This window comes from Bombina bombina, chromosome 6, assembly GCF_027579735.1.
Source record: "Bombina bombina isolate aBomBom1 chromosome 6, aBomBom1.pri, whole genome shotgun sequence".
NCBI lineage: Eukaryota > Metazoa > Chordata > Amphibia > Anura > Bombinatoridae > Bombina > Bombina bombina.
This window is the reverse complement of record NC_069504.1, coordinates 624303720-624321478: the sequence shown is the minus strand read 5'-3', so window position 1 is coordinate 624321478 and position 17759 is coordinate 624303720.

The window sequence follows — 17759 nt, the reverse complement described above, 5'->3', positions numbered from 1 at the left end:
TTTTCACCTCTTGTTAAATCCGGTGAGTGCCTTCTACTTTTTGTTATATTTACATATTTGTAGTGCACCCCGGTACAATAACAGTCGTCGAGAGTGATAGGCCATACTGAACTATATTTATATATATATCAAAATATGAAAGAGAAACCCTAGTAACCTAGCCAGAATCATCTCATAGCAAATAATGATTTGTAAAAACCTACACAGTAAAAGAATTAAGAGACGACGCAACCACACAACCCACTTGAGGCATATGTAAAGCAATTAACTCATTTATTATGTTAAAAGGACAAAGCTATTGTAATACCACCAAAAAAAAGTGGCCACTAGAAAAAAGCATTTTGGAGAGATCTCACTGTCATCAAGGCATGCGTAGTCCCATTAAAGATGGAAGATGGAAGAATAATATAACAATGCACCTTTCCAAATTATATATGGCACCATCCAAATCCAAATATAAACAAAATGGTGTAAAAGGAAGTAAAGTTCTATTCACTTCAACAAAGCAAGTAGTGCTGTTATAATGCAGTTCATATAGACCATCTCGTTAATCCACATATATTCGATGCATGTATAGGCAGTCAAATATATACAGAAAGCGGCGTGTCAGCAAATGACAAAACTCGAAGCATTCAGGGGGAACATATGCAACTACTCATATCATCTTCACAAGTATTGCAAAAGGCCTTGCCTAGAGGTACTTCAAATAAGGGAACAGGGCCCCTAACTTCAGAGAAATCACAGAGACAAACATAAACGATCTCACCCACTGTGCTTAAATATTCACTTTTGCATGCAGTTGTTGATGTCGTCTCACGCTGTGCTTCGCTTCGTCTTTATAGCTGTAACTTCTCAGTCACTCCAATTGTTTAATCATGCTATTGTGGTCACTAGCATCAGATAATCCACTCGGCTGGTCACGCCAAGCATACAGGTTGCACTACACGTGTTTCGCTGCTCAGGCTAGTTTAATGCGGCTTCCTCAAGGCGCTACTATATATGTGTGTGTGTGTTAATATGTATGTACATATGTATTTATATTACGGGTGTGCATCTTCACTGGTCTCACGATTCGATTAGATTACGATTATCCTCTCAACAATTCGATTCCGCGATGCATCACGATTACTGTCCATGATTTTCATGAACTTGTTCTATTCCATAATTATATATATATATATATATATATATATATATACACACACACATACATGAGTCATGTGATCATGCATACTAATCACTTCAATTACATAGTGGAAGTTCCAGTTTTTTAAAAATTGGAGGAGGTTGGGCATCAGGATATGAGAGGTTGAGTAGTTGGGCATCAGGATGTGTGAGGTTGAGTGACTGGGCATCAGGATGTGTGAGGTTGAGTCACTGGGCATCAGGATGTGTGAGGATGAGTGACTGAGCATCAGGATGTGTGAGGTTAAGTGACTGGGCATCAGGATATGAGAGGTTGAGTGACTGGGCATCAGGATGTGTGAGGATGAGTGACTGGGCATCAGGATGTGTGAGGATGAGTGACAGGGCATCAGGATGTGTGAGGATGAGTGACAGGGCATCAGGATGTGTGAGGTTGTAAGGATTCCAGTCCTGCTTTTACCTTTTGCCTCAACTCACCTTCCTCACCTGTACTTAAGGCATCACCACGCCCCAAACAAGTGCTTAGTTGTTGAGTATTGTTTGCTAAAACCAGTGCTCTGTTTCTTATAAGCTACATTCATATCAAGAGAAGATTTACTTTTACTACTTCAACATTTGGATTACAAATACCAGCTGCAGTTTGGTCTCATTAAGGACTGCTAACAACTAGTCTCATTTCATCCTGAAGTTTACTATTCCAAGAAGTATTAATTTATTTCAACTCTACATCTCTACAGGAATTGCCACTTAATTTCCAACAGAAGGATTCTACTTACTACCGCTACAGTATTTGTATCAATTCTAATTTACCTTGGAAGCCTAAACTAACGGCTAATTTCAAATGTCTTGTTTTCTCTTGAACATTTCTAAACTGACTTTGTCTCTGAAATATTACTAACATTTGCAACGTATGTTTCATGATAATGTTATAAACTTTCTTTGATTCATTCCCATACCGGACAGTAACGGACTTTCTGTGACGTCACACAGCTTCACACATCTCAGCGTGTCAGACAGCTCCTCGCAACTCAGCGTGTCTCACAGCTCTCAATACACTCACTGGTCAAATATCCACGCTGCAAACATTATTCAGTGTGCTGTGTCTCGCAGCAGGTGACGCCCCTGTCAGCACCTGCAGTCTGTGTGTCTCATATCTCTCACGCTTCAGTGCTTATTACAATGAACTCTATCTCTCTTATATGGGCTTGAGCTATACTAATGACTAAAGTTGTTATTAATACTAATACTTATTTTCAGTCTCTTATTACTTATATGGTATAACAATAATATATAACCATATAAAGTCTTACTGCATTTCCTTATAAAAATCACTCTGAGTAAATACAGTCTATGCTGATATAATAGCCTGTACTCCAGTTGTGAAACAAATATAATTTATTTAAACTCTGCAGTTGTGATTCAAATAAGCAAGGAACCTGATATAACAACTAAGCCATATATAATGGATCCAGCAGAGCTTCCTCAAACTGTTTATAATTTAACACAAAGAGTTGATCAACTTAGTCAAGCCTTTAGAGAGTTACAATTAGAAAATGAAACTTTAAGAAAAGTCATAAAAGGCACTCGGCTAGATTTGGAGTTTTGTCGGTAACGACCCGAAAAACTAACGCCGGCTTTTTTCTGGCCGCACCATAAAAACAACTCTGGTATTGAGAGTCCACATAAAGGCTGCGTTAGGCTCCAAAAAAGGAGCGTAGAGCATTTTTAACGCAGCTTCAACTCTCGATACCAGAGTTGCTTACGCAAGCAGCCAGCCTAAAAAACGTGCTCGTGCACGATTCCCCCATAGGATACAATGGGGCTGTTTGAGCTGAAAAAAAACCTAACACCTGCAAAAAAGCCGCGTTCAGCTCTTAACGCAGCCCCATTGTTTGCTATGCGGAAACACCTCCTAAGTCTGCACCTAACACCCTAACATGTACCCCGAGTCTAAACACCCCTAACCTTACACTTATTAACCCCTAATCTGCCGCCCCCGCTATCGCTGACACCTGCATTTTATTTTTAACCCCTAATCTGCCGCTCCGTAAACCGCCGCTACTTACATTATACTTATGTACCCCTAATCTGCTGCCCCTAACACCGCCGACCCCTATATTATAATTATTAACCCCTAATCTGCCGCCCACAACGTCGCCCCCACCTGCCTACACTTATTAACCCCTAATCTGCCGAGCGGACCGCACCGCTACTATAATAAAGTTATTAACCCCTAATCCGCCTCACTAACCCTATAATAAATAATATTAACCCCTAATCTGCCCTCCCTAACATCGCCGACACCTAACTTCAATTATTAACCCCTATTCTGACGACCGGAGCTCACCGCTATTCTAATAAATGTATTAACCCCTAAAGCTAAGTCTAACCCTAACACTAACACCCCCCTAAATTAAATATAATTTTAATCTAACGAAATTAATTAACTCTTATTAAATAAATTATTCCTATTTAAAGCTAAATACTTACCTGTAAAATAAATCCTAATATAGCTACAATATAAATTATAATTATATTATAGCTATTTTAGGATTAATATTTATTTTACAGGTAACTTTGTATTTATTTTAACCAGGTACAATAGCTATTAAATAATTAAGAACTATTTAATAGCTAAAATAGTTAAAATAATTACAAAATTACTGTAAAATAAATCCTAACCTAAGTTACAATTAAACATAACACTACACTATCAATAAATTAATTAAATACAATTCCTACAAATAAATACAATTAAATAAACTAGCTAAAGTACAAAAAATAAAAAAGAACTAAGTTACAAAAAATAAAAAAATATTTACAAACATAAGAAAAATATTACAACAATTTTAAACTAATTACACCTACTCTAAGCCCCCTAATAAAATAACAAAGCCCCCCAAAATAAAAAAATGCCCTACCCTATTCTATATTACTAAAGTTCAAAGGTCTTTTACCTTACCAGCCCTGAACAGGGCCCTTTGCGGGGCATGCCCCAAAGAATTCAGCTCTTTTGCCTGTAAAAAAAAACATACAATACCCAAGCCCCCCAACATTACAACCCACCACCCACATACCCCTAATCTAACCCAAACCCCCCTTAAATAAACCTAACACTAAGCCCCTGAAGATCTTCCTACCTTGTCTTCACCTCACCGGGTTCAACGATCTGTCCAGAAGAGCTCCTCCGATGTCCTGATCCAAGCCCAAGCGGGGGGCTGAAGAGGTCCATGATCCGGCTGAAGTCTTCATCCAAGCGGGAGCTGAAGAGGTCCATGATCCGGATGAAGTCTTCTATCAACGGCATCTTCAATCTTCTTTCTTCCGGATCCATCTTGCAGACCTCCGACGCGGAACATCCTCTTCTCCCGACGCCTACTAGCCGAATGACGGTTCCTTTAAGGGACGTCATCCAAGATGGCATCCTTCGAATTCCGATTGGCTGATAGGATTCTATCAGCCAATCGGAATTAAGGTAGGAATATTCTGATTGGCTGAGGGAATCAGCCAATCAGAATCAAGTTCAATCCGATTGGCTGATCCAATCAGCCAATCAGATTGAGCTCGCATTCTATTGGCTGATCAGAACAGCCAATAGAATGTGAGCTCAATCTAGTAGGTGTCGGGAGAAGAGGATGTTCCGCGTCGGAGGTCTGCAAGATGGATCCGGAAGAAAGAAGATTGAAGATGCCACTGATAGAAGACTTCATCCGGATCATGGACCTCTTCAGCTCCCGCTTGGATGAAGACTTCATCCGGATCATGGACCTCTTCAGCTCCCGCTTGGATGAAGACTTCAGCCGGATCATGGACCTCTTCAGCCCCCCGCTTGGGCTTGGATCAGGACATCGGAGGAGCTCTTCTGGACAGATCGTTGAACCCGGTGAGGTGAAGACAAGGTAGGAAGATCTTCAGGGGCTTAGTGTTAGGATTATTTAAGGGGGGTTTGGGTTAGATTAGGGGTATGTGGGTGGTGGGTTGTTGGGGGGCTTGGGTATTGTATGTTTTTTTTTACAGGCAAAAGAGCTGAACTTCTTGGGGCATGCCCCGCAAAGGGCCCTGTTCAGGGCTGGTAAGGTAAAAGAGCTTTGAACTTTAGTTATTTAGAATAGGGTAGGGCATTTTTTTATTTTGGGGGGCTTTGTTATTTTATTAGGGGGCTTAGAGTAGGTGTAATTAGTTTAAAATTGTTGTAATATTTTTCTTATGTTTGTAAATATTTTTTTATTTTTTGTAACTTAGTTCTTTTTTATTTTTTGTACTTTAGCTAGTTTATTTAATTGTTGTTATTTGTAGGAATTGTATTTAATTAATTTATTGATAATGTAGTGTTAGGTTAATTGTAGGTAGTTTATTTAATTAATTTATTGATAGTGTAGTGTTAGGTTTAATTGTAATTTAGGTTAGGATTTCTTTTACAGGTAAATTTGTAATTATTTTAACTATTTTAGCTATTAAATAGTTCTTAACTATTTAATAGCTATTGTACCTGGTTAAAATAAATACAAAGTTACCTGTAAAATAAATATTAATCCTAAAATAGCTATAATATAATTATAATTTATATTGTAGCTATATTAGGATTTATTTTACAGGTAAGTATTTATCTTTAAATAGGAATAATTTATTTAATAAGAGTTAATTAATTTCGTTAGATTAAAATTATATTTAATTTAGGGGGGGTGTTAGTGTTAGGGTTAGACTTAGCTTTAGGGGTTAATACATTTATTAGAATAGCGGTGAGGTCCGGTCGGCAGATTAGGGGTTAATAAGTGTAGGCAGGTGGAGGCGACGTTGTGGGGGGCAGATTAGGGGTTAATAAATATAATATAGGGGTCGGCGGTGTTAGGGGCAGCAGATTAGGGGTACATAAGGATAACGTAGGTGGCGGCGCTTTGCGGTCGGCAGATTAGGGGTTAATTATTGTAGGTAGCTGGCTGCGACGTTGTGGGGGGCAGATTAGGGGTTAATAAATATAATATAGGGGTCGGCTGTGTTAGGGGCAGCAGATTAGGGGTACATAAGGATAACGTAGGTGGCGGTGCTTTGCGGTCAGCAGATTAGGGGTTAATAAGTGTAGGTAGGTGGAGGCGACATTGTGGGGGGCAGGTTATGGGTTAATAAATATAATACAGGGGTCGGCGGTGTTAGGGGCAGCAGATTAGGGGTACATAAGGATAACGTAGGTGGTGGTCGGCAGATTAGGGGTTAAAAAAAATTATTCGAGTGTCGGCGATGTGGGGGGACCTCGGTTTAGGGGTACATAGGTAGTTTATGGGTGTTAGTGTACTTTAGAGCACAGTAGTTAAGAGCTTTTTAAACCGGCGTTAGCCCAGAAAGCTCTTAACTACTGACTTTTTTCCAGCGGCTGGAGTTTTGTCGTTAGATGTCTAACGCTCACTTCAAACACGACTCTAAATACCGGAGTTAGAAAGATCCCATTGAAAAGATAGGATACGCAATTTACGTAAGGGGATCTGCGGTATGGAAAAGTCGCGGCTGAAAAGTGAGCGTTAGACCCTATTTTGAGTGACTCCAAATACCGGCGGTAGCCTAAAACAAGCGTTAGGAGCCTCTAACGCTGGTTTTCACGGCTAACGCCAAACTCCAAATCTAGGCCACTGTCTCTACTAAACAGAGCCTTCCTGGCAATCTGTCAGAACCATTTATTGCACCTCCAGATTTTTTGAATGGAGATAGGAATTTATACTGTCAATTTAAAAATGCTTGTCTGCTTAATTTCACCCTTAAAGTGGATGTAAAGTCCATGCTATCGCACAATCTCAAATGGTTTATCAATAAAAATTAACTTAAGTTTAATTCATCATTTTTTTAATAAGTACAATTATATTGATCTATATACTTATTTAATGTGACTCGTCTTGCTCGCTTCCTCCACCCGCCATTTTGGACCATGTTTATAATGTTGATTGACACTGGAGTCAACTAATAATCTGTCATACCCCGTGGCGTCCAGCCCCTTTTCGTATTCGTCACTATTTCTTTATGCGCATGCGTCTTTCTTTATGCGCCTGCGTAAACAAACTGCTGCTTGATTTCTAAGCGCTGCGCGTACACGATTTAAACATGCAATTGAATAACGCATGCGCAAATTAGGCATTAAATGTTAAACGCATGCGCAAAAAAAAAAGCCATCGTGAACGAGCTTTTCAAATACGTCATAGAGCGGGTGGGACCGCTCTATACGTTATGTGGAAGAAATAAAGGAAGTAATGGATGGGAGGAGCTAGAAGCGCAAACAGAGATAAGTTTTCAAATAGAATATAATGTGATATTTTGCAAATTTTGGAAAACAAATAATGCGTTTTGAATAATACACTTAATATGAATGAATATTGATTCATAAAAACGGGAAAATTTACATTCACTTTAAACCTAGAACATACCCAAATGATAGGGTTAAAGTCCTTACAATGATAAGTTATTTAAGAGGTGAACCTTGCATTTGAGACAAATAATCCAGTTCTCTCATCTTTTTCATCTTTTCTGGATATCATGGATGAATTATACTATGATTCTAACCTACAGTATACTGCTGAGAAAAAGATGAGGAACCTAAAACAAGGTATCAAACCTGTTGAAAGTTACATAACAGAATTCAAGCAATATTCTATTGACTCTCAATGGAACGCCATTGCCTTAAAAAACCAGTTCAGACTTGGACTCTCTGACGCAGTGAATTAGCCCTAACTGAGTTGCCTGAAACATTGGAAGGCCTTATGAAGCTCAGCAGGCAAATTGATAGGAGATTACGTGAAAGAAGATTTGAACGTCAATACCCTGAAATTGTTTACAAGAAGGATAAGGTTCTAAACCATGCCACTTCTAACAGTTCTCATACTGGTTCAACTGGTGCTGAAGCAATGGATATAAGTTTTATTAGAGGACCTCTAACTCCTGAAGAACGCATCAGAAGGAAGACTAGAGGCCTCTGCATGTATTGTGCATCCTCATCTCATACTTTAAAGGATTGCCCCTCTTTGTCACAGAACAAGAAGAGTAAGTACCATACCAATCTTTCTATCCAGTTAAAGCATAACAACCCTCTTCATTGTTCTTTACTTCTCTCTCTACAGTGGGCAAATAAGCAAGTGACCATTCCAGCCATCTTGGATACAGGAGCACAAGGAAACTACATTGACAGTTCTCTGGTTTCAAAAAATAAAATACCATTGATAAAAAAGTTGTCTCCTATTCTCCTTCGTGTGGTTGATGGGTCTGAGATATCATCAGGGCCCATTACACATCACACCATCCCGCTCTCTGTCACCACATTAAAAACACATCATGAACATCTCACCTTTGATGTAATCACTTCTCCATTATTCCCTATAGTACTTGGGCTAGCTTGGTTACAGCTACACGAACCAGATATTAATTGGAAATCCTTAAATGTTCAATTAAATTCTGAATTTTGCCAACTGACTTGTCATAGAACCTTTTTTCACAGTTTATCCTCCACATCAGAAACTCTGATACCAGAAATGTACAAGCAGTTCTCTGAAGTCTTAAGTAAGAAGGAAGCAGACACCCTTCCCCCACACAGAATCTATGACTGCCCTATCGAATTGAAACCTGGAACCACACCACCCATCAGACATTTATACCCACTCTGTCAACCAGAATTGGATCATCTAAAGACTTACCTAGATGAAAATCTAAAGAAAGGGTTTATCCGTCCTTCGGTTTCTCCTGCTGGTGCAGGAATGTTTTTTGTGCGGGACAAAGACCAATCTCTTCGGCCTATCATTGACTTCAGACAATTGAACAAAATCACCATAAAAAAATGATACCCCCTCCCCCTCATTCCTGAACTCATAGAAAGACTCAGGCATGCTCAGATTTTTACTAAATTAGATTTGAGAGGGGCGTACAATTTAGTGCATATCCGAGAGGGGGATGAATGGCTTACCGCTTTTAGAACTAGGTATGGGTTGTTTGAATATCTAGTTATGCCCTTTTGCTTAACCAACGCACCCGCAACTTTCCAGTTCTTTATTAATGACATTTTCCATGATCTTCTTGACACATGTGTTGTTGTCTACCTAGATGACATTCTAATCTACTCCACAAATCTAGAAGAACATATCAAACATGTTAGTTGGGGTTTTAGCAAGACTCCAAGTCCATCGGCTCTACGCCAAATTGGAAAAATGTATTTTTCACACCAACAAAATAGAGTTCCTGGGTTACTCCATCAGCCCGAATGGGATTCAAATGCAAGATAACAAAGTGGAAGCAGTAAAATCCTGGCCCACACCTTAAACAAGGAAAGAACTACAAAAGTTTCTTGGCTTCAGTAACTATTACAGAAAGTTCATTCGCAATTTCTCAAAAATAGCGAAACCTCTGACTAAATTAACTAGTGCTAACTGCACTTTCCAGTGGACCAAAGAACAGGATGATGCTTTCAGCTTCCTGAAGAATTCTTTTTCATCTGCTCCCATTCTGAAATATCCTGATCCAAACCTTCAATATATCCTAGAGGTGGATTCTTCAGATTATGCTCTTGGCGCTGTCCTCTCCCAAAGACAGTCTCCTAAAGAACCTCTACACCCAGTTGGGTTCTATTAAAAAATTATGACTTCAGCAGAGATCAACTATTCCATTGGGGACAAGAAACTTCTAGCCATTAAAAGAGCCTTTGAATTCTGGAGACATCTTCTTGAAGGTACCTCACTACCTATAGTGATTTACACTGATCACCGTAATTTGGAATATCTACAAAATAACAAAACTTTATCTGGAAGTCAAGTGAGATGGAGTCTCTACTTTAGTCATTTCAATTTTCAAATCATGTACAGGCAGGGATCAAAAAATGGGAAGGCAGATGCACTCTCTCGACGAGATTCAAGACCTGTACAAGAAGACTCTCCTACTAGCATTCTTCCCCCTACTCGTTTCCTTGCTATCCTATCTCATCAGGATAAGGAATACCAATCTGATCTATCTTCAGAAGACCAAACCCTATTAGATAGTCTAAGCCTCCAGAATGGTTTTTACTTTCATGGTTCTAAACTATAGATTCCAGAACGTTTCAGACAGAAAATAATCAAAGAACATCATGACCCTCCACTAATTGGTCATCCAGGTATCAAACGTACTTATGAGCTTATCGCCAGAAGTTATTGGTGGCCATCGATGAAAACCAGTATAAAGGAATATATACAACATTGTACAACTTGTACAGTATCGAAACCAGAAAGGAGACCTTCCTACGGCTATTTGATTCCTCTGGAAGTACCAGAATCTCCTTGGTCTCATTTGGGAATGGATTTTATAGTTGATTTACCACCTAGTTCAGGACAAACTACCATTTTAGTTGTTACAGATCATTTTACTAAAATGGCACATTTTATTCCTTATCACAAGTTACCCACTTCCATTGAATCAGCATACTTATTTCTAAACCACATTGTACGATACCACGGGTTACCCTCCATTTTAACTACTGATAGAGGAACCCAATTCACTTCACGCTTCTGGAAAGCACTCACTAAAGCACTCCAAATTTATCAAAGGTTAAGCACAGCCTTCCACCCTCAGACTAACGGCCAAACTGAGAGACTCAATCAGTGGCTTGAGCAATATCTACGTTGCTATTGCTCATATCATCAAAATAAATGGACTTCTTTTCTCTCTATGGCTGAATTTGCCTATAATAATACCATTAACAGCACTACAAATTACTCTCCCTTTTTTGCCAACTATGGTTTTAACCCAAGATTCACTATCCAAACAACCTCTACACATGATTCACCATCTGTTGATGTGTTGACACAAAACATAGCTGAAAATTTCCTACACTTACGTGATAACATCAAACATGCTCAGGCGTCTCAGAATTTTTTTTATGATTTACGACGTAGAGCTTCTCCGAAATATTCCATCGGGGACTATGTTTGGTTATCTTCCAAAAATATTAAAATGCACTTACCAAGTAAAAAATTGGCTGGGTTTTTCCTTGGCCCATTCAAAATTCTACACATCATCAATGAAAATGCCGTCCGGCTTGACCTACCTGATTCTTTACCCATCCACCCAACTTTCCATGTATCATTATTGAAACCCTACTTAGGAGATAAGCCTGATGCACCTCTTTTGCCCCCTTCTCCTATACAATTGGGCACTGATGTCTATGAAGTTTATGATCTCTTGGACTCAAGACATTATAATGGAGAATTACAGTATCTGGTCCGATGGAAGGGGTTCGCCCCAGAGGATGACACTTGGGAACCTCATGCACACATTAATGCTCCGAAGCTTATTGCTCGTTTCCATAGACGCTATCCAAGTAGACCTAAATTCCAACCCGTGGTCGGCTTGCTTGAGGGGGGGGATCTGTAAGTATTCCAGTCCTGCTTTTACCTTTTGCCTCAACTCACCTTCCTCACCTGTACTTAAGGCATCACCACGCCCCAAACAAGTGCTTAGTTGTTGAGTATTGTTTGCTAAAACCAGTGCTCTGTTTCTTATAAGCTACATTCATATCAAGAGAAGATTTACTTTTACTACTTCAACATTTGGATTACAAATACCAGCTGCAGTTTGGTCTCATTAAGGACTGATAACAACTAGTCTCATTTCATCCTGAAGTTTACTATTCCAAGAAGTATTAATTTATTTCAACTCTACATCTCTACAGGAATTGCTACTTAATTTCCAACAGAAGGATTCTACTTACTACCGCTACGGTATTTGTATTAATTCTAATTTACCTTGGAAGCCTAAACTAACGGCTAATTTCAAATGTCATGTTTTCTCTTGAACATTTCTAAACTGACTTTGTCTCTGAAATATTACTAACATTTGCAACGTATGTTTCATGATAATGTTATAAACTTTCTTTGATTCATTCCCATACCGGACAGTAACGGACTTTCTGTGACGTCACACAGCTTCACACATCTCAACGTGTCAGACAGCTCCTCGCAACTCAGCGTGTCTCACAGCTCTCAATACACTCACTGGTCAAATATCCACGCTGCAAACATTATTCAGTGTGCTGTGTCTCGCAGCAGGTGACGCCCCTGTCAGCACCTGCAGTCTGTGTGTCTCATATCTCTCACGCTTCAGTGCTTATTACAATGAACTCTATCTCTCTTATATGGGCTTGAGCTATACTAATGACAAAAGTTGTTATTAATACTAATACTTATTTTCAGTCTCTTATTACTTATATGGTATAACAATAATATATAACCATATAAAGTCTTACTGCATTTCCTTATAAAAATCACTCTGAGTAAATACAGTCTATGCTGATATAATAGCCTGTACTCCAGTTGTGAAACAAATATAATTTATTTAAACTCTGCAGTTGTGATTCAAATAAGCAAGGAACCTGATAGAGGTTGAGTGACTGGGCATCAGGATGTGTGAGAAATCACTACTATATATATTTGGATGATTGGTTCAGTGAGTATAAACAGTGTGTGTGCGCTCGCACGTGTATTATATATAACTGGGAATCAGAAGATGTGTCATGGACTGTCAGACGGTTCTACCTCTTTCACGGGTGGGAACTTTTTCTTACACTTCATGAACAGGCCCCGCAGATCACTCTGCATATTCTCCAGCAGCTTCTTGATGGCCTCGGGGGTGCTGGTGCTCGAGGACTTGTCTCTAGGTTACAATCTTCCTCAAACCAGGAGAAAGTACTGGATCCGGCACTATGTGCTCGGTAACGTGCCACCTTTCCTGACTTACTATGGTTCAGGCCAGTGACATCCCCACTGTGTTTGAGAGCTGTCAGACCCTCTACTCCACCATCAACCAAGCTCCCACAATCCCCAGCACTGACACGTCACGGCCGCTTCCGTAAACACAAGTGGAGAGACGTAGTGAGCTTGCACAGACAGCATGTCATTGTCGTAATCTGCTCAATTGACAGCTGTAATTATGTCTGCATCCTGGGATCATAAAGGAAATTCTAAGAGGGGAGGCACGTTCTGAACAAACCAGTCTACACACTTACACAGTGAACTGTGGGAGAGAGGAGTACCCTGAATCGATTATGGGCTTCACTGCATCGATGCAGCATCATTCAAGGCTGCATTGCGATGCATCGGCTTACCGATTATTTTCTGCACCCCTAATTTATATGTGTATATATGTATTTATATACACATATATACATATCAATACATATGTATACATATATATATATAAGTGCATTGGAGCCCTTTGCAATCAAGTAGCTGAAAACATGTAAAAACATATTTATGCAATATTAACATTTAATAAAGTGTTATACTGTGTATTTACTGTAAATATTTTACATTCAAATCTTCTGCACAAAGCAGAATATGTTTTATATATTTATAAACAGATATTCCTATATATATCTGTATATATCTATACTTATATATAATCATGTATATATATATATATATATATATATATATATATATATATATATATATAGATATATATTGTACCAAAATATCATCATATATATGTAGAAATATGTATTTATGAATAAATAGAACATATTCTGCTATGTGAAGAACATTGGAATGTGAAATATTAATATTTTAATGTTGGGTTAGCACAGTTGAGAATATGCAATCTGGTTTGCGTGCGAGTAGGGTGTTAGCTTGTTTTTTTCCACCTTTTTGCTCACTTTTTTTGCTTCATTGACTTACTAAATTGGCTGTTCCGATCAGCCAATTGAATGCGAGCTCAATCTGATTGGCTGATTGGATCAGCCAATCGAATTGAACTTGATTCTGATTGGCTGATTCCATCAGCCAATCAGAATATTCCTACCTTAATTCCGATTGGCTGATAGAATCCTATCAGCCAATCGGAATTCGAGGGACGCCATCTTGGATGACGTCCCTTAAAGGAACCGTAATTCTTCAGTTGGACGTCGCCGGAAGAAGATGGGTCCGCGGTGGAGGTCTTCAGGATGGAGCTGGTCGTCATTGGATGAAGATAGAAGATGCCGCTTGGATCAAGATGGTTGCCGGTCCGGATCGCCTCTTCTTCCCGGATAGGATGAAGACTTTGGAGCCTCTTCTGCACCTCTTCAGCCACCGGATGATGGATCGCCAACCCCTGCTTGGGTTGGATGAAGATTTTGGAGCCAGGACGGATCGGTGATACCTGGTGAGGTGAAGACAAGGTAGGATGATCTTCAGGGGCTTAGTGTTAGGTTTATTTAAGGGGGTTTGGGTTAGATTAGGGGTATGTGGGTGGTGGGTTGTAATGTTGGGGGGGGGGGTATTGTATGTTTTTTTTTTACAGGCAAAAGAGCTGAATTTCTTGGGGCATGCCCCGCAAAGGGCCCTGCTCAGAGCTGGTAAGGTAAAAGAGCTTTTAACTTTAGTAATTTAGAATAGGGTAGGGCATTTTTTATTTTGGGGGGCTTTGTTGTTTTATTAGGGGGCTTAGAGTAGGTGTAATTAGTTTAAAATTGTTGTAATATTTTTCTTATGTTTGTAAATATTTTTTTATTTTTTGTAACTTAGTTCTTTTTTATTTTTTGTACTTTAGCTAGTTTATTTAATTGTATTTATTTGTAGGAATTGTATTTAATTAATTTATTGATAGTGTAGTGTTAGGTTAATTGTAGGTAATTGTAGGTAGTTTATTTAATTAATTTATTGATAGTTTAATTGTAACTTAGGTTAGTATTTATTTTACAGGTAATTTTGTAATTATTTTAACTATTTTAGCTATTAAATAGTTCTTAACTATTTAATAGCTATTGTACCTGGTTAAAATAAATACAAAGTTACCTGTAAAATAAATATAAATCCTAAAATAGCTATAATATAATTATAATTTATATTGTAGCTATATTAGGATTTATTTTACAGGTAAGTATTTAGCTTTAAATAGGAATAATTTATTTAATAAGAGTTAATTAATTTTGTTAGATGTAAATTATATTTAATTTAGGGGGGTGTTAGTGTTAGGGTTAGACTTAGCTTTAGGGGTTAATACATTTATTAGAGTAGCGGTGAGCTCCAGTCGGCAGATTAGGGGTTAATAATTGAAGTTAGGTGTCGGCGATGTTAGGGAGGGCAGATTAGGGGTTAATACTATTTATTATAGGGTTAGTGATGCGGATTAGGGGTTAATAACTTTATTATAGTAGCGCTCAGGTCCGCTCGGCAGATTAGGGGTTAATAAGTGTAGGCAGGTGGAGGCGACGTTGAGGGGGGCAGATTAGGGGTTAATAAATATAATATAGGGGTCGGCGGTGTTAGGGGCAGCAGATTAGGGGTACATAAGGATAACGTAGGTGGCGGCGCTTTGCGGTCGGCAGATTAAGGGTTAATAAGTGTAGGCAGGTGGAGGCAACGTTGAGGGGGGCAGATTAGGGGTTAATAAATATAATACAGGGGTCGGCGATGTTAGGGGGAGCAGATTAGGGGTACATAAGGATAACGTAGGTGTCGGTCGGCAGATTAGGGGTTAAAAAATTTTATTCGAGTGTCGGCGATGTGGGGGGACCTCGGTTTAGGGGTACATAGGTAGTTTATGGGTGTTAGTGTACTTTAGAGTACAGTAGTTAAGAGCTTTAGAAACTGGCGTTAGCCCAGAAAGCTCTTAACTACTGACTTTTTTCCTGCGGCTGGAGTTTTGTCGTTAGATGTCTAACGCTCACTTCAGAAACGACTCTAAATACCGGAGTTAGAAAAATCCCATTGAAAAGATAGGATACGCAATTGACGTAAGGGGATCTGCGGTATGGAAAAGTTGCGGCTAAAAAGTGAGCGTTAGACCCTATTTTGAGTGACAGCAAATACCGGCGGTAGCCTAAAACCAGCGTTAGGAGCCTCTAACGCTGGTTTTCACGGCTACCGCCAAACTCCAAATCTAGGCCACTGTGTCTTAAATGAGAGATAGAATTTACAGATTTGCAGACAGTTGTTGAATGCATTAAGATAGACTGTGTTAATGAAGATAACATTTTTGTTGTATCAAAATGTATCAAATAGTATAATAAAGTGTTTTTTTTCCAGTAACTAAAGTATAATTATACAATTCCCTATGTGAAATTTGCTGACTCCTAAGCCTCCCTTATTTTCTTCAAAAAACTTGACAACCTTAGTGTGTGTGTATGTGTATATGTGTGTGTATGTGTACATGTGTGCATGTGTATATGTGTGTGTATGTGTATATGTGTGCATGTGTATATGCGTGCATGTGTATATGCGTGTATGTGTATATGCGTGCGTGTGTATATGCGTGCATGTGTATATGCGTGCATGTGTATATGTGTGCATGTGTATGTGTGTGTATGTGTATATGTGTGTGTATGTGTATATGTGTGCATGTGTATATGCGTGCATGTGTATATGCGTGTATGTGTATATGTGTGCGTGTGTATATGCGTGCGTGTGTATATGTGTGTGTATGTGTACATGTGTGCATGTGTATATGTGTGTGTATGTGTATATGTGTGCATGTGTATATGCGTGCATGTGTATATGCGTGTGTGTGTATATGCGTGCGTATGTATATGCGTGCGTATGTATATGCGTGCATATGTATATGCGTGCATGTGTATATGTGTGCATGTGTATATGTGTGCATGTGTATATGTGTGTGTATGTGTATATGTGTGCATGTGTATATGCGTGCATGTGTATATGCGTGTATGTGTATATGCGTGTGTGTGTATATGCATGCGTGTGTATATGCGTGCATGTGTATATGCATGCATGTGTATATGTGTGTGTATGTGTATATGTGTGTGTATGTGTATATGTGTGCATGTGTATATGTGTGTGTATGTGTATATGCGTGCATGTGTATATGTGTGCATGTGTATATGCGTGCGTGTGTATATGCCTGCTTGTGTATATGTGTGTGTATGTGTATATGCGTGTGTATGTGTATATGCGTGCGTGTGTATATGCGTGCATGTGTATATGCGTGCATGTGTATGTGTATATGTGTGTGCATGTGTATATGCGTGCATGTGTATATGTGTGTGTATGTGTATATGCGTGCATGTGTATATGTGTGTGTATGTGTATATGCGTGCATGTGTATATGTGTGTATGTGTATATGTGTGCGTGTGTATATGTGTGTGTATGTGTATATGCGTGCGTGTGTATATGCCTGCATGTGTATATGTGTGTGTATGTGTATATGCGTGTGTATGTGTATATGCGTGCGTGTGTATATGCGTGCATGTGTATATGCGTGCATGTGTATGTGTATATGTGTGTGTATGTGTATATGCGTGCATGTGTATATGTGTGTGTATGTGTATATGCGTGCGTGTGTATATGCGTGCATGTGTATATGCGTGCATGTGTATGTGTATATGTGTGTGTATGTGTATATGTGTGTGTATGTGTATATGCGTGCATGTGTATATGCGTGCATGTGTATATGCGTGTGTATGTGTATATGTGTGTGTATGTGTATATGTGTGCATGTGTATATGTGTGTGTATGTGTATATGCGTGCATGTGTATATGTGTGCATGTGTATATGCGTGCGTGTGTATATGCCTGCATGTGTATATGTGTGTGTATGTGTATATGCGTGTGTATGTGTATATGCGTGCGTGTGTATATGCGTGCATGTGTATATGCGTGCATGTGTATGTGTATATGTGTGT